We start from the raw sequence: 18,949 nt of genomic DNA, 5'->3' as shown, positions 1-18,949 counted from the left end.
ATGCTATATCTGTATAAACGAAGGCAGCATGCCTGCAAGTAAGGATGATCTTCCTATAATTGCTTTCGATCTCACATGGTGTGTACTCACCAAATCTTGAAAATTGCATGAAAAGATAGAGCATCCACTGCAGCAACCTACAGGAATCCTCCATTTGTTAATTCACCCAGGCTGTGATAATGATTTCCCTACTAAAATTTGTGCCAAGTGTGGATCGAAATGGCTATTGAAATTTCCCCAATCAGTTTTTGAGATATAGCAACACAAAATAGAGGGCCTTGTCACAAAAAGTTGTCAAATAGCACATATCTTAACCCTGAGATATGCAGAGTGCTTTCAAGATTGTTTGTCAGAAGTTTTTGAGCTATGAAATGAAACGGTGGATAAGGGATGGGGCACAATTTTCGACAGCCTATAGGATCAAATTCACGCAAGCAAATGAGGAAAACAAATCAACAAATGATCACCTACAGCAAATTATAAAGACACCTAAATTTGTGGATGTCAAATATTATGCACCAATGAGATCATCAAACAGAGTGTTTTTTAAAAAGCACTAAGCATAAATTGAGGACACGTGGAAGCAATAGCTCGTGATAGAACATTTGGAAAAGCAAATTAAAAACATCAACACCAAATTGGTATTCGAAGGATCAAATGGGAAGGCATTCTTCTTGGCACAGGAATCATTTCCCAATTTAGTGAAGCACAATCAGCATTCAACAAGATTTCCAGGCATAAAATCATATTAAAATATATTTCCAGATCCCAAGACAGCAGACAGACGACAAATGGCAGTCAAAAGGATATCCAGAGTACAAGTTCCAAATGACAGATATGACCAACAAATCCAGGCAGATTTGACCTCAGCAATATTCAATAATCCGAGTGTCATTGCAATCATATTCAGATCTAATACTTTTATGACTTTATTTAGTTTTATTTTCCCTAAAAAAATAGTGGCAGTTGAGATAATGTAATTCGTTATATATCTTATCATTTGGTAAGGATTGAAGGTTGGATTTTGAAACAAAAGAGGTCTTTTTGCTGTGTGCTTATCAAATTATATGATTTTTACAAGTGCTAAGATGACTAGAATATTATGATCAAAGATACAGAGATTCTTGTGATGGTGTACTCAGTCTGTGTTTCTTTAGTGACAGTTTTCCTTCCTATGTGATGCCCATTTATAGTTTGCCTTCTGATGTTTAAATAAGGTAATGTGAATTCATTCAATATTATTAATGCTCTGGTTCATTCATTATTTTAATGCTCTGGAAAAAAGTCGGAAGCTCCATCCTTTTGCATAACAAGTATTGTCCTCCTAGAACACTAATCTCTAAGATAGTCTCCAAACACTCTCGATCTCATGCAATACTACTCTACTACAAGCTTTTGGTTGGAATAAAAAACCACAAAAATGTACCTATATAGTCAAGGTACACATCAACTGTGAAGGCAAACTCTGTAATGTTAGTTCTGTATGATATCCACGAATTGTTGATATTGAATGGTGAACTCTCTAATTTTCAGTTCACCCCATATAATGTCCATGAACATATGGTGGAACTTAACACCCAAATTTGTGTAAGAAAATATGGTGTTCACCAAGAGCCACTCAAGCCCTAAATTTCGATAAATGAACATTCTCAACAAGAAAAAGTAAAATCCATTAATACTCTATGACCAATCAAACACTCTGAACTTCAAACAAATAAATTACCTACAGTATAGATTCCAACCATGTCTATATTCCTAGACTGAAAAATAGTCTAAAAATCTCAGCTTGCTCTGTGCCCTACACTACACAATATTTACTAGGCTTGGCATCCTTCTAGGAACAATATTTTTGTGTCTACTACAGCATGTCCGTTAACATAACCATGGCACATTTTTCTTCTCCAAAAACGAATTTGTGCTCTAGTTGTACTTATCACTTTCACTAAAAACGGACTTTGTATTTCAAAAGAGTCTTCTTTCCTCTACAAAACAGGGCTTCTCCTTTACACAACTCTTCTAACTATCAAAGTGTATCTTTGCTTGTGTGAATGCCTCAATCTTATACAATTTGTTTTTCTTCATTTGTGTATAATATGACCATGCCATCCTTGGGCTTTTAAAATCACCTATGAAAAAACATTGTTCAAGTCATACAAATTGTCACATGGAAATCTACCTATCATCCTAACATTGCTAGCAAGGCCTAATGTCTACACCCTATAGAAACATTTGTTGGTCATCATTTAGTAAAAACATCGACGTTTAATTTTCATATGTTGTGTTTTCACATGCATTCACTATTCTCTACTGTTCACTGCTCAGCATTATTTCAATCTACATTTGCCTAATTCATTGTCATTTCTCCATATAGTGAGCATCCTATCTATTATTGACCTACATCTTTTGCCACTAGGTCTTCTTCTATTGGTTATGATTTTCTGATCCAATAAAACATAATTTCCTTTTTACTTTCTACCATTGCTTTGTCGAATTTTATTAGCATAATGGCCAAGACCCATTCATATGTATCATCATATAGTTGTACTTTTGACTAAGGCCCACATTTGATTTCATTTCTTGTATTACTAGGTATGATTAATGTTGACCTACTCAAATTTGATATGTAGGCTCAATAACTCTCTTAGGGCGTGTGCCCTTGTCTTGTGGGCTCAAAACCAATTCTTGATGGGGCTTCACCCCTCCCAAGCTAGGGATAAGCCAAGGACATGTGTGTTTTCACTGTGGCATATAATAAATTAGAAAGATTGATATCTCCACAATTTGTGACTTTTAGACTTCTCGAACAATAATTTCATAGGTCAAATTCTAGCAATGATTGGTTCATTGCATGCCTTGAGAAAAGATAAGCATATACAACATGAAATATAAACCTTGTGGAATGATAAAATCATACTGAATTTCACTCTCATCCTTTCATACTATTTGAAGACAAGAGACTCACATTTTGCAACCAAACCCTAATCGACTAAGTTAATCTTTGTATCTTCTATTTAAGAGAATGCCATTGACATTCCAAATGACCACCAGAAACATGGCCCACCTTGAGATTTATGAAAAGAACATTGAGAAGATATTGCTCAACCATTGGAATATGGATAATTCCTCTCTCTTGGTGCTATCTATGTGAAAGATGAACCAACATACCTTTGAAGGGAACCAATGTAGCTATGCATGCTATCCAAGATGGCGAAGCGGTTTGTGGTGAATTTTCCCTTCAACTTAGATAACCAATAGTGTGGCCAGCTCTTTGAAGGCACCAGAGAAGTGTTGGATGTCAATATGATTGTAGATAAAGATAGTAAAAACTTATGTGGTTTTGGTTTTGTCACTAACCATGGGCACTATTGAAGAGGCAAATAAAGGGGATGGGATTTTCAAAATACGTAACTTTGAAGGCATACTTTTGACAGTCAACAAGGTTGTTCCTCGAGGAACTAAAGTTGAAAGGACATCTCAAGTTGGCTCTTACAACAAAATCTATGTGGGGAATTTGCCATGGCAAGTTGATGACTATAGCCTGTTGCAATTATTTATCATACATAGAGAGGTTTTGAAAGCAAGAGTTGTATATGAAAGAGAAACTGAGCAGTCACAAGGCTTTGGATTCAATACACACTCATCAAAGAATGAAGTTATTGATGTCATTACAGCCCTCAACGGCTATGATATGGATGGGAAGCCCTTCAAATTGAATATTACTCTCATAGTCCAAAAAAGATATGATCTTCATTGTGTTCATTGTGGCAAGAATGGACTGTCACAAAAATGTCCAAATTGACTCATGAAGACTGTAACATAAAAAACCATGCTGAAGCAAGAAAACTGATAGCTTGTAGACTTGATTGTTAAAAATACACATAGGTATTCAAAATAATAATTTATTATTTATATAAAATTGTATAAGATGATATAAGATTACAATGAGGCCCAGCTTTTATACCTCAGCAGGTGACCTTTCGTGAATGGGCATGTCTTTTTAGATATGCCTTTTCACTTAATTTAATGATTATTTAACCTAAATAATATTTAATTATTTAATATTAATATTTATTTTAATTATCTAATTGTTATGAATTATATCCATAACATAGCCTCTTCCTTCGAAAGCTTTGTCCTCAAAGCTTTAACGTCGGGGGTTTTCTTCACAGGGGACCTTCTTCTCGTCTTATAGCTAGTCAATGATATTCCTTTGGATTTATCTATTTTTTGTAAGTCTATATTTTTATTTTTTTTATAACTCTATAATATTTTTTTTTAACTTCAAACTTTTTTTTAATATAGATTTTTTTCTTTTTTATTAATAATAATAATATTATTATTATTATTATGAAATTTTTTTTGTAATATATTAAATTATATAACTATCTATATATTTATTATAAGGTTATAATATATAGGTTATGATTTATATATATTATGTAATGACAGTAGTATCAGCCATATTAATATATATATAAATTGTAACATGGTTGTATTAATCTCTGAACCGACGGTCGTCAATAGTCCCCCTGCTTCGTTGAAAAGGTGACGATTGGGCAAATCGCTCATGGAGAAATCCAACATTACTTTCACGTCTTCCGGTCTTGCTCTATAGTTCCCTCCATCGGTTGCCCAGTCGGACCCGTCCCACACGGTTGCATAGATGGACATTGGCTTCCCCGGGTACTGTTTTCTCACACTCTTCAGCTTCCGAAATTGTCGGATGGGAATGTTGTCCACAAAAAACATGATTTGATGAGGAGCCCAGAGGATAGTGTAATTGTGGAATTCTTGCATGGGATCGAACCAAAGACGAAACCAATGTTCTCTTCCGATACGACTGGTAATATTACCATCACCGTTGTCGTTTTCGTAGGTGTTTGTATGGAGTGTGTAAGGCTCCCCCGGAATCGTCCCAAGAAACTCGAAATCTAACTCATCGTGCTGATTAGGATACACATCACTATTAGACAAATAGAACGTGGTGACGATCCGGCAGTGTAACAAGCTTGCAGCTTCAGTGCCACATTGAAAAATCCATACAAGTAAGTCTTTTTCGATTTAAAACCACCGCCAGAATATCTATCAATCTTGAGTATCATAGAATTTCGATCTTGGGAGACATTCTAATGGTCGAGCTCCGAAAATTCGAAAATCCTTTATGAACAAGGGTCATCTGGAGCGTGCCTCGAGGAATATCGACAACACTACCGTCATTAGAGTTTTGTATAATTTTCAACGCTCTTTGCACTTTGTCCAGCGGAAGAAAATATGTTGTACAACTGTCATTTTTGCCGCCAGCATTCAGTGCTACTGCTCGACCATCACAATTAATTACAGGTGCGCCCCTTGTCCCTCCGTATATCCTTGACGCTGCCTGAAAATAAAACGTATTGAAGTCGTTGTAGCCATTACTCTTATAGTGAGGGGCCTCTTGATCCACTCGGTCCAAGGTTCCTGTCATAATGGAAAGACTTCCATCACCGTCATTACCCACCACCCGGATATCCAATCCAACCACCGCAGCTTCTGGCGCAAGAGGGATTTCTTCACATTTCATAAACTGAAGCGACGCTGGATCAAAACGCAAAAATCCAAAATCGTGAACAGGGTCACGGTAAAGAGGATAAACAGGAATCTCCTCGCGATTGAGGAACGTAGCGTCGGAAACAATAGGTCCAGGATTGACCACACGACAGTTGGTGAGAATGATCCGGCGTGTTTTGTCGACTATGAAACTTGTGTCGTTGCTTTGTCCTGCTTTTATAGATCCTATTTCTAGGCTTAGGATCTTGAGGCGTGCCGAAAATTCACCACAACCAACGATTATGAGTGAATTATTATTAGAATTGTAGTAGACAAATCCAATTTCCATCAGATATTTCAATATTATACGTTTCCCATCATCGTCCGTCAAGGGAGAGAATTCCCCACCTCGTCGTTCGTATGGGATGAGATAGGCTTTGAAAAACCCAATGGTGAAAAAAACACATATTATGTCATTTGCTATGACCAGGTCTGTCACTCTTTCTCCTACGTGCAAGGCTCGTAAATGGTAATCCCAAAAACTATTTGGCAGTTTGCCAGTTAACTCTCGGCGTTGCAGTCGGTGGAAGCAATTCTTGGACAACAATCTATCATTGCCCCTTGACATTTTATATGCTTTCCGAAAATGCACTCCGAGTAAACATAATTCACCTTCCCTTCCTGCTTCACCGTGGCCCCTGTGCTACGCACTTCGTTTTTTCCTCCTCTTTATTGGTCTATCTGTGATTTCAGGGGGCTCTGTAAGTTCATTCTAATTTGAATGAGAAACAAGATGAACTACTTTTTTTTCATATTCCCATTTGGATTCGGATTTTGAGTGGTCTTCTTCTCTAGTTTTCATATACCCACTTTGACTATCCTTCTCATCACGGTCGTTGTTGAGTTCATTTTCATCTTCGTGTGGATATTTTTCATTATCTTCCTCATTTTTCTCTTCATCATCTTCCTTATTATTGATTTTCTTTCAACATGCTGAAACTTCTGCACATGATTTCTCTAAACGCTGAAATACTTCTTGAATTCTAAACTGTTCAAAGTAATTAGGATGTGAACGTAATGGCACATTGTGCGGCGAACAACATTCAAAGGCCCGCATGATTATATCGTGTGCCATGGCTCTGATACCACTGTAACATAAAAACTATGCTGAAGCAAGAAAACTGATAGCTTGTAGACTTGATTGTTAAAAATACACACAAGAATTCAAAATAATAATTTATTATTTATATGAAATTGTATAAGATGATATAAGATTACAATGAGGCCCTGCTTTTATACCTCAGTAGGTGACCTTTCGTGAATGGGTATGTATTCTTAGACATGCCCATTCACTTAATTTAATGATTATTTAACCTAAATAATATTTAATTATTTAATATTAATATTTATTTTATTTATCTAATTGTTATGAATTATATTCATAACAAAGACACTTGAAAGTGTTCGTCTTAATGAGGTTGGAAAGGTGGGAACTAGAAGTTCTGCAAAACAAGACAATGCAAGTGATGTGGATGATTCAGAATCGACTTATATTAATGATATGAATTTTCATATCATTGTCAAATGAATTTATCTACTAACTTTGAACCAACTTCCTTTGAAGAAGTTGTTCCTTGTGATGAGAGGAAAGAAGCTATGCAGGAGTATGATGCTCTCATCAAGAAAAAGACATGGAAGTTGGTGAATCCTCCGTTTGTAAGCCAATTGGCTGCAGGTGGGTCTACAAGAACAAGTACAAGTCAAAGGGCTCACTTGACAATCATAATGCAAGGCTTGTGGCAAAAAGATATGCACAAAAAGAAAGCATAAACTAGGAGGAATCTTTTTCCCCCACCACAGAATTGGCTACCATTAATGTTTTGTTGGCTTTGGCAGCACAAAATAACTAAAAGATTCATCACCTGGATGTGAACAAAGCTTTCTTGAATGGAGATTTGAAAGAGAGATCATCTAGATGTGTCAACTAGAAGGACTTGAACATAAGGCATGCAATATTATCAAGTTTTTGTATGGCCTAAATCCAATGCCACACACATGGCATGAAAAGCTAACTGAGCATCGCTAGAAGATCAATTTCAAGCATTTTAATCTTGATGGTGCAGCTTCGTTTCTTGAGAATTTGGCATAATTGTCATATCCCTTGTGATGTATGTAGATGATATTTTGATAATAGGAATAATGAATTATATAATGCATGAGCATCCATAAAGAAAGAATTGAAGAAGGGTTTTGCGATGACAAACATGGGACAGCTTCACTACTACTTCAACATTTGAAGTAACTCAAAATCCAAGATATACATTCATCTTCAAAAATAAATAAACTAGGGAGTTGTTGAATAAATTTGGCAAGGTTGATTGAAATCCTCTCTCTACTCCTATAGAGTACAATTTGAAGACAAAATCATAAGGGAACGAATTTGCAAATGTAGTTGTTGGAAAAATAAATTGTTATTGATGTCAAACGGACTTCAACTAAGGATGAAATTGTCGTAGGCTCATAAAAGACTTCCAGCCCTTTCCAACGAGCACTTACATTCCCCCTTACTCCTATTCATTGAAGAGATTTTGAATTTTCAAGATGAAAAACTACATTTTGTCAAGCCTACATAAGTCGACCTACATGAGAAACCCCAAAAGACATGTCTTTTCAAATTATGGTTGAACAAGTATAAATAGGAGCTATGACTCCTCCATTTCAACCACCCATTCGATCAAGAAAGCATAGAAGAATTCGGATCTGAGGTAAGAACAAGGAGGAGTTCACACCTCGTGAACTAAGGAGCAAAAAGATAAGACAAAGAATCAAGGTGTTTTTGGGGGGGAGTTGGTGATATTTTTTGTGGTTTTCTTGGGATTCGTTTGGGAGTAGAATCTGTTCCTCACTTGGACCTGGTCTTGACTTTCATTTGAAGTAGATTTCATTGTCTTTTTATGAAGCAAATATTATATACCTTGTGGCTGAGATTTCATACCTGTGAAGCTCTGTTACAAACCTATGTTTTTCGACCATTTATGTGGAGCAAAATCTTTGAACTTCGGCCCTTTCCGTGGGACAGAACCTCAAACCTTCGACCCTTTCTGTGGAGACAGATCCTCAGACATTCGACCCTTTCTGTGGAGACAAAACCTCAAATTTTTGGCCCATCTATATGGAGCAAAACCTCAGATTTTCGGCCACCTTCTTGGAGCAATGTCTCACCTTGTGAAAAGACATTTAGACCTATGAAGAGTTCAGATTTTCGAGCTCTAGGAACAGAGCTTCCTTGCAAACTTGAGTAGAATTTTTGGGGAGTTTTGGGGCTAGTTCTTGAGCTAAATTTGAGGACCTTGTTGAGAAATCTAGGGGCAGCAAGATAGGTGATTTCTCTTACTTTGATAATTGTTTGTGATGTATTTTTACTTAAATTTATTAGCTTCTTCTTTCACTTGATTATAATTAGTGTTCTTATCATCAAACAGCTACCAAACAATGAAGAACAATGAGACAAGAGGACACAAGATATAGGCGATCAACCAAGGCCAAAACCTCTCCAACTGAGAGGAAAACCTGCAAGAATTCTTCTCTTCTTATAGATATTCAATTAACGAATTCCAAGATCTATGACCCTTGACCAAGGTCCTCCAAGACCAAGTCAAATCTTTCCTACTTTCTAGCAACTTCTGCAATTTTGATCCCCAACAAATTCTTCTGTAACTTTGACTAGCAGATTCTTTTGCAACTTCAACCCAGCAACTTCAGTGCTTCGACCTTTCACAGCTTCAACTTAGCTGCAACTTCACAGCTTTGATGCAACTTCACAGCTTTGATGCAGCTTCAGAATTTCGTCTTACCCAGTAACTATAAAAACTCTAACACGAGAGAGTGAGAAAGAGAGAGAGAGAGAGAGAGAGAGAGAGACCCAAAACTTCGATCTTGCTCTTCTTCTCCTTTTTCATCCTTTTCTAGCTTCTATCTTGTGGAGATCGAACTTGCTTGAGAGTGTGTCCAAATGAGGTCGAGTTCCTTCTTATTTATAGGAACTTGAGAGGTATGAATTGCTATCCTTAGGCCGACTCATCCCTTCATGTAGGCCAACTTGATCTTTGCACCATGACGAGGTCATGGCGAGTCTTTTGACTTTCTTTTGACTCAAATAAATTTTCTTTACAATATGTAACATGGCCAAAAGGGTCTTCCATACATGACAATGACTCAATTGACTTGTAGACTCAATGACAAGCCCTATAAGCACTCAATGGGTGCTTGACCAAAAAATAAATCTCCCTTGAGCATAAAACCCATGACTCAAGAATAACAATAATAAATTTATTTTTCTCTTTTCATTAAATACATAAAATCATGATTACATATGGTCATTATGAAGACCGAACCTAGTTACATATTTCAACAGACCTACTAAAGCAAGCTTGGAGACAATCCTTGGAAGACTAGGAGTCGACTTTTTGAGGTAGTTTCAAAGATGTGAATGGGCTCATTGAAGCTAAGTAGTGATCATTCTTAAAGCATCATTGAAGACACTTTTGGAGCAAAGCAAGAGGAGTTGTTAACCTTTATGCAGGCTTGTTGAAGAAGACTTGTTGGAGCAGACATATTGACTCTTGTTGAAGTAGTCATCCATGGAGCTTTTTTGAAGAATATTGTAGATGTTTTGAAGACTTGATGGAGCATTATTGAAGATCAAATGGAGCATTGTTGAAGCCAGATGAGGACATTTATGGAGTAGCTTTGTTGAATCATCATTAAAGGCAACCTTTGAGCATTGTTGAAGACATTTTGAAGTCCTTTTTGAAGTATGTAATCTTGTAAAGTTCTAATTTTTTACCAAGTTGGACGTTGGAGTTGCTGGAAGGATTGGAGTCCTTATTTTTTTATCAAGTTGGAGCTTGGAAGTCATTGAGAGGATTGGAGTCTTCAACTTGACTTGGGTTTGTTCAAGGTTGGAGCCTTGAAAAAGTCAAAGGTATTGTTGTACATGTTGGCCCCTGATTTGTTGTATAAGAGGATTGGATTCCTCACCATTTTGAGCAATAAAATATTTTTTATTCTATCTATTATGTTCTAGTTTATTTTCTGATAAAAACCTTCACTGACATAAAATAACAATTGAAAGAAATATTGATACACCCCCCCTCTCAGTGTTTCCAACAACAGCTAAATATACATAGCGTGTGGTGAGTCTAATTTACCTTACCACTACTAGACCAAATATTTTGTTCGCAGTTGGGATCCTTTCTAGGTTCATGCAACGACATTGTGAAGGACATTGGTGTGCTACAAAGAGAGTTCGAAGGTACTTGAAGGGAACTCAAGACTTTGGGCTCAAATACTCTATGATGGAGGACTTCAAACTTGTTGAAAATTGGGGCAGCTATGGGACGAATTTCCCATAGGAACCAAATTCCCCCATTGAAGCCCCTTCCTGCACTTGATTGGATAAACAAATATTATTATTAATTGATATGAATTATCAAGGTCTTCATCAAGTCAGCTTCTCATAATAAAGGGAATTTAAATTGGGCAAAGGAAATATTTATTCTGCTAAAGTCAACTCCAATTCAAGGAGGGAAATATTAAATTTGAATTTTCAAATTCGGTCACCAAATAGAAGTAGTAGGTTCATACAAGGGACGTGACCTTTCGCACATAGAAACAACTATATATTGGCAGTATTCTCCATTTTTGGGCATCGATTGTGCATTCTCTGAGGCAAATCAGCTCGCATCTTTGTGGCTCGCAATGTCTTTGGTTTGCTTCTATGGCTCGCTCTACTATCCTATGGCTTGCATTTCTTTATGTAACTCGCATCTATATTTTTGGAGGCTCACTATGTAATTCTGTGTGGACCGCATTCATTGGAGGCTCACTATATAATTTTGTGTGACTCACATTCATTGGAGGCTCACTATAAAATAGCTCAAAAAGGAGGCTCACATTATAGTCACACGTCTTTCTCTATGGCTCGCATTGTCTATGATTTGCATTCTTTTTCTTATGGCCCATATATCTCTACAACTCGTATTTACTCTATGGATCTGGCTTACATATCCGAACAATGGTTCGCACGTTCTTCTCTGGCTTGCATATCTCAACAGTGGTTCGCATACTCTTCTATGGCTTGCATTAATAATCTAAGGCTCACTTCAATATATTTATGACTCTCTTTCTATTTGTGGCCTATCTGGTAATTTCTGAGGCATGTATTATTCTCTGAGAATCAAATTTTTCTGAGTGATCATGAATGCATATGCTAGAGAAGTCTAGCAATTGATGTCTAGATAGTATAGCAGTAATGTTTTGAGCATACGACAGCGATGGGTGACAGTAACCTAGCATGACAGTAACCTTGACATAACACAATGACCATAAAATATGATAGTAACCTATGATGCATAACTAGTCCTTACATTCAGTAATAATGTGCTATATGGCTACAGTGTATTTAAGATAGAATATTTATAACAGCAATGTATGGTTTGGATGACAGTTTCGCATGGCAAAGATGTATGGTTATATGGCAGTGATTTTTGATGTGATTATTGATCGTAATATGTAACAATGACAATGACCCTGTTGCATAACAGTGATTTAGATACATGACTATGATAGTGACTTGGTTACATAACAGTGATCTTGATGAAAGACAACGGTAGTGACCTTGCTAGCAGTAACTTTGATGTGTAACAGTGACCTTGATATGACGATGATTACAGTACTTTTAATGACAGTAACCCTATATAGATGACCTTGTTTGACAGTGAGACAATGATCTATGGGACAGCAAGACAGTGACCTTGTTTGCACAACAGTGACCTTGATGGATGATAGTGACAGTGATCTTTGATATGGAAGTGATCTTGACATGATATTGACCTTGACATGACAGTGATAATTGTAATCTACATAACAGTGATAACAGTATATCTGCAGTACTCTAGTCACAGTGATATGGAGACCTGTGTAAATTTGTTTGCTGCCAGACGTATTGGATGATGTAGGATGTGTCTCATACTTATTGTGCATTATATCTCAGTGGAACATTTGATGAATATCTAATAACAGAAGAATTTGGTTGGGTGTACCTCCTTGTGGAGTCTTTCCCTGGTCTTTGACCTAAATCCTGGTCTCTCTATTGTGTATGCTTTTCTTTTGTTGTTCTTTATTATTCTGTTGCGTTGTTGATGTTATTGTTCTCTCTACATAATTGTTAATGATGATATGATCTTATGGGATGAATGTAATGTAAATGATGAAAAATTTTAAACTTGCAATTATCTATCGCAGAGAACAATCTTGCCCTATTAACAAAGCTAATTGGATATACAAATTCATGTTTGCTTCAAGATAACTTATGAGTCTTGGATCAGCAAACAATCCATTCCAACAAATTTCCACTACATAGGCAGAAAATGTGGTTGTTGCAGCGCAACAAAGGAGACTGTGTGGCTCCGAAAGATAGTAGAGGATTTGAAGGAGAAACAAGTGAATCCTACTCCACTTTTGAATGGAAACACCTCTATAATCAAGTTGGCCAAGATTCCTAGAATCCATGATCAAACAAATCATATCAACACAAAGTACCATCTGATTCAACATCATATAGAGGGCAAACCCATTCATTTGATACTATGTCGCAAGATACTTGGTCCCCCCTGCGTATCAACTGCATTTCCATATCAAAACGCTGAAAGGCAATTGAAACATGTTTCCCTTTACCTTTCAGTTTCATCCTTTTACTTAAATTTTTAACATTACCATTAATTGTTTCAAAATGTTTGAGAGTGGTTCCAACCTCATCGGACTTTATATGGAGAAAGTAGAATTTCAAATCCCATTCAAATTTCAATAGACTTAATAATTTTCAAGATTCCAGGATTAGTTGGATTTAGAGCACTTTCATTAGATTCTATCATGTATGAGAGTATGGAACTGGCAGTTAATCAAGAGCACCAAGCCCTTTATGTACCTCGATGTTAGTCCTATTTCTTGTTAGACTCCTTTGTCATGCCCTTAGTAAAAATATACCCTTCATTCAAACCTAATCAGTGATTAGGCATGCTAAGCTTTTTGTACCACATTTTAAAGCTTGTGTTAGATAGCTTCATCAAAATTTGGCGGCATTTATTGATGTCTCTCGAGAATTGAGGTAAAGGCAGAAGGTGATACTAATGATGAGGATCCCAATATGAGCAATGGTGAAACATTGCTTATCATTTATGTTTGTCATTCAAATGTTCTTGCTCATTTATTCATAGTGATTTCTTTATCATTTTAAAGCTTTTCGTACCATATATATATATATATATATATATATATATATATATGCATTCCCAAATTTCATTTTACAGCTTTTCGTACCATCTATATATATATATATATATATATATAAGGTTTCCTCATTTCCAAATTTTGGGGGGATCACATTTCCAATGCATTTTCGTTTCAAAAACACGTACTTGTTTCCCCGTATCATGTAACTTATATTTGATACAATTTTTCACAAGTGAGCAAATTGCAAACATTTTCACTGAAGCACTTGGAAGAGAAAATTTCAACAAGATGCTTGGACTTATGCTAATTCTAGATAACAATGGTATGTTCTATACTTTAGCAGAATTTACTTCAATGTTTCTTATCAACCCAATGACAATTTTCAATTATTTCCAATAGCAATCACATTATCTTAATCACATTGACAGTAAAAGCAAATAGAACATAAAAACATGTGCAGAAGACAAGCCAAGACAAGAGGACACAAGATTTGGCGGATGCTAGGGAAAAACCCCAATGTGGGGAAAACCCTTTGATCAAATCTTCTTATTATTATTCAATAGTTCAGTAGAGAGAAAGAGTACATAGATCAAATTCACTTGCCCAATACACAGTAAAAACAGCCCTGTCAAAATCAGAAATCAACTTCAGCCCTTACCAGAAAGTCAACTTTGGTCAAATCAGCAACAAAACTTCCTCCAAGTTGCTCGGTCAACAACTGTCCAATTCGGCCTTCAAGAAGGCTCAAAGTCAACCCAAAACAGTTCACAAACACTCAGTCAACCTTGGTCAAACATTAAATAGCCCTGTGGTCAATGCAAGTCATACAGCCTTAATTGCCTCAGTTTCTGTGCCAGAGAATGTAACCTCAAGAGATAGGAATTAGAAAATTCAAAGATAGTCAAACAACCCCTGGTCAGCGCTGGTCAACGTTGGTCTATACACTGAAATTTCAGCCTACTATTATACTTCGGAAATTTCGTCCTTCTATGCCACACGTGGGAGAGAGAGAGAGGTTGCCCAAGCTGTACGAACCAATCAAGAGAAGAGAGAGAGAAGAATGATGTGTGTAAGTGATGTCCAAATGAGGAGAGAGGTCACTCCTATTTATACAATTCATTGAGGGTGAGGAGACACATCCATTGGGCTTTTTGAGCCTACATTTGACTGAGGCTGACCTTTACAATTTGTGCATGAGAGAATAAATTCAAAATTCCACTTCTGCTTGTTCGAATGAGATGATCTTTATATCAAATTTGGACCTCTCAGAAAGAGGAATCCAATGCAATAATCATCTCCATCATATGAGTTATCTCAAGGTCGAATTTGGCCCTAGTTGCCAATTTTAACATTCTCTCTCAACTAGCGACAATTCCCATCTATCATCATCATCCCATCCTATCATCATGTATCATCTTTGTCATCACTGCTCTACTCTGATATGCTCTGCTGAACCATGAAGTAATAATGAAGAAGAAGTGATTGAGAGTGAGTCACAAGACCTTACCACTCTCCACTAACAAAGGTCAATCCTTGATCCCAAATCAATTTGTTGAACACCATGCATCCTAGTCAAAGGGAGTACGACAGTACACGATGCGTCCATCAGTAGTGTTATGGTCCCTAACCACTTTTCCCAACTCATTGGCCAGATGAGAGGTACTTCCCATGAGTCTCGGACTCCATGGGTAGGATGTGTGTTGGGGCATCGGCAAGAGAAGGTGAACCACTCATCCTGCTCATATGCCATAGGAGAAGGTGAACCACTCATCCTATGCTTATGTCAGTTGTAGGGGAAGGTGACACACTCATCCTACATGCATGTCTCTGCAATTGTAGGGGAAGGTGAACCACTCACCCTCTACATAACGCACGTCTAGGGGGAACGTGAACAACTCACCCTATGGTCGCTCATAGCTACAAGAAGTAGCTCAAGCCCCCAGGAGCTCCCAGAGCTCAGTGTCCAACTCATACGGGACCCTCATAGGAGGGTCTTTCCACGACTCTAAATCTCTCTCGGAAGGTTAAGAATTTGACCTTTCCCAAAGGCTTTGTGAGAATGCATGCGACCTGCTCATCCATCCTGATGTGTTGGAGCCTTATAGCTCCCTGTTGTACCATATACCTGATAAAGTGGTACTTGATATCAATGTGCTTGGAGCGATCGTGGAACACGAAATTCTCTAAAAGGTGAATCCCATCCTGGTTGTCACTAAAGATCACAGTGGTATCTAGCACATGCTCAAATAGCTCACTGAAGAGCTTCCTCAACCAAACAGCTTCACAGCAAGCCATACTTGTAGCAATGTATTCGGCCTCAGCGGTGCTTAAAGCAACCAAATTTTGCTTCCTACTCATCCAAGATATTGAAGAAGACCCTAAAGAGAAGCAACACCCAGACGTGCTCTTACGATCCACGACACTACCAGCGCAATCAGCGTTTGTATATCCATGTAGCCTCAAATTCCGGACAGTGTATCTCAGACCATAGTCGATTGTGCCCTGGAGATATCTCAAGAGATTCTTTGCAACAATCCAATGAATATGATGAGGCTCGACCATAAATTGACTCAACATGTTCACAGCAAAGCATATGTCAAGACGAGAGTTGACCAAGAACATCAGGGCCCCCACAAGTTGATGATACTCGGAAGCGTTCGCTAATTCGAGCCTAGCAGCACTTCCACGTAACTTCTTGAAGTTGAGTTCCATCGAAGTAGACATTAACTTGCAATCCACCATCCCACATCTCTCAAGCAGCTTCACAATGAATTTTCCTTGAGAAAGGAAAATCTCACCTGGCTTTTGTTAGACCTCCAGTCCTAGGAAGTAGTGCATCAGTCCTAGGTCCTTCATCTCGAATTCGGAAGCCAACTCCCTCTTGCATTGATGAATGAGAGGGTCATCACCTGTCAAAAAGAGATCATCCACACAAAGAACCAGAATGAGAGGCTTGTCCTTTTCAACCTTTAAGCGTAGGTTCGGATCAACATCGCACCTTATAAATCCCAGCTTCATAAGATAGCTATCAATCCTCTCATACCAAGCCCTGGGGGCTTGCTTCAACCCATAGAGGTCTTTCCTCAACCTGCATACATGTGTCTTACGATCTTGAACTTCGAACCCCTCGGATTGTTCTACATAGACTTTCTCTTTAAGCGAGCCATGCAAGGAAGCAGTTTTGACATCCATTTGGTGTAGGCTCCATCCTTGCAAGGCAGCAAGGGCTATTATCGAACAAATGGTGGTATATCGGGCAACCGGTGCAAATATTTTATCGTAGTCTACTCCTTCATTTTGAGAGAAGCCTCATGCAACAAATCTGGCCTTGAACTTATTAGCACTCCCATCAGCTCCATGTTTGATATTGTAGAGCCATTTTGAAGTGACCATTGACTTATTCTTAGATCTAGGAACCACATCCCAGACATCATTCTTCATGATCAACTCATATTCCTCGTTCATTGCATCTTTCCATACTTGGTGTTTCACGACTATCTCAAATGTACAAGGCTCAGATTGTAAAATGGTACTCATGGCAGCTAAGTACCCTTGGTACCTGTTCGGCTTCTTGCTTTCACGAAATGTCCCCCTTGGTGCAATATGTTTCTCAGAATCTTCAAGAGTATCTTTGAGCCACAAAGGTATTTTTCTTGAAGTAGAGGGCTCATTAGGAGGTGGATCAATGGGATCCATCAAACCTTCAACATCGGGCATCGGACCATCTATCATAGATTCATCCTACTTCCCTACATCATCATCATTGTCCTTCATAGGGATAAGAAGATCTCAAACATTCCTAAGGGAAGAATCTTCATTGAAAGTGACATCATGACTTATTTCCACTTCTCTTTGACCAGGCACATAAATTCTATATGCCTTCGAAGTTTCATTGTAGCCCACAAACGTTCATTTCTTCCCAGATGCATCTAGCTTGTTTATCTTCTCTTTCGACACATGAAAATATACGGGACAACCAAAAATTCTAAAATGATAAACATTAGGTTTCTTACTAGTGAAAACTTCTTCGGGTGTCTTGAAGTCCAATGCTTGATGTGGGCATCTATTTTGAACATACACAACGGTGTTGGCAACTTCTCCCCATAAGAACTTCGGTAGACCTTGGTCATGAAGCATGGCATGGGTGGCTTCTATGATAGTTCGATTCTTCCTTTCAGCAACACCATTTTGTTCAGGAGTATATGTACTAGTGGTCTCCCTCTTAATGCCACCTTCTCTCATTATCGGTCCTCAATAATTTGATCTTCTTCCCTGTTTGATTCTCGACCAAGGCTTTGAAAGAGCGGAACCATTTGAACACTTTGTCCTTCTTCTTTAAGAAATAGATCCATGTTTTGCAAGAGAAATCATCCACAAAAATTACATAGTACAAATATCCACCCAAAGATGTTACGGGCAACATACCTGATAGATCAGAATGGACCAATTGAAGAATATCGGTAGTTTGACTTTGACTTGAGGGGAATGGTCCCCTTGTATGTTTTCTAGTTGTACAACCCTGACAAACACCTTCATGATCTAAGTTGAATTCGAGCATACCTGTGACCATCTTCCTTACATCAAGTAAGGCTTTGTAATGAAGGTGAGCAAATCTTCGGTGCCATAATTCGGATTGAAGAGAAGTATCGCAAGTCATTGCTCCCAACAAACTTCCTCCAACTTGATAAAGATGTTCAACCCTGAATCCAAGAGTGAATGCATCTCTCAGGTTCCTTTTCCAAACACGAACCTTCCCATCAATGAATGTCACCTTGAAACCCTTATCTTCCAACGCAAAAATAAAGACCAAGTTCCTTTTCAAATCATGTACATACAATACTTCTTGTAGATGATGGGTTTGACCTTGACTTAAGTGAAGAGTGACAGTCCCGATTCCTTTCACAGGATAAGTGGCATTATCCCCAAGTATAATCTCCATATTAGTCTTCTTTTCAATCAAGTTTGAGCGGGCCTCTTTGTACCTAGTGAAGTGCCTTAAGGCACCACTATCAATCAACCAATGATCCAATGTATTCGGAGGAGAGGTAGTCGTGAGGGCAGAAATAAGATAATGATATTTTTTCTTTTCTACAACATTAACTTCTTCATACCTAGAGTTTCTCGATTTCTT

At 37.7% G+C, this 18,949-nt stretch overlaps 1 protein-coding gene and 1 pseudogene across 2 annotated transcripts in view; one reads left to right on the top strand and one right to left on the bottom strand.

The window, feature by feature from the left end:
* Nucleotides 1-18,949, bottom strand: part of LOC149263190 (uncharacterized) — a 141,010-nt gene that overhangs the window by 29,212 nt on the left and 92,849 nt on the right. The window lies entirely within an intron of this gene.
* LOC149263191 (31 kDa ribonucleoprotein, chloroplastic-like) lies at nt 3,205-3,799 on the top strand (annotated as a pseudogene).

Source organism: Pinus tabuliformis, chromosome 6 (assembly GCF_031772625.1).
Source record: "Pinus tabuliformis cultivar Carrire ecotype Pingquan chromosome 6, CPIR1, whole genome shotgun sequence".
NCBI classification, from domain to species: Eukaryota; Viridiplantae; Streptophyta; class Pinopsida; order Pinales; family Pinaceae; genus Pinus; species Pinus tabuliformis.
Note: the sequence above shows the minus strand (reverse complement) of the source record. Positions and strands in the feature narration are given on the sequence as shown.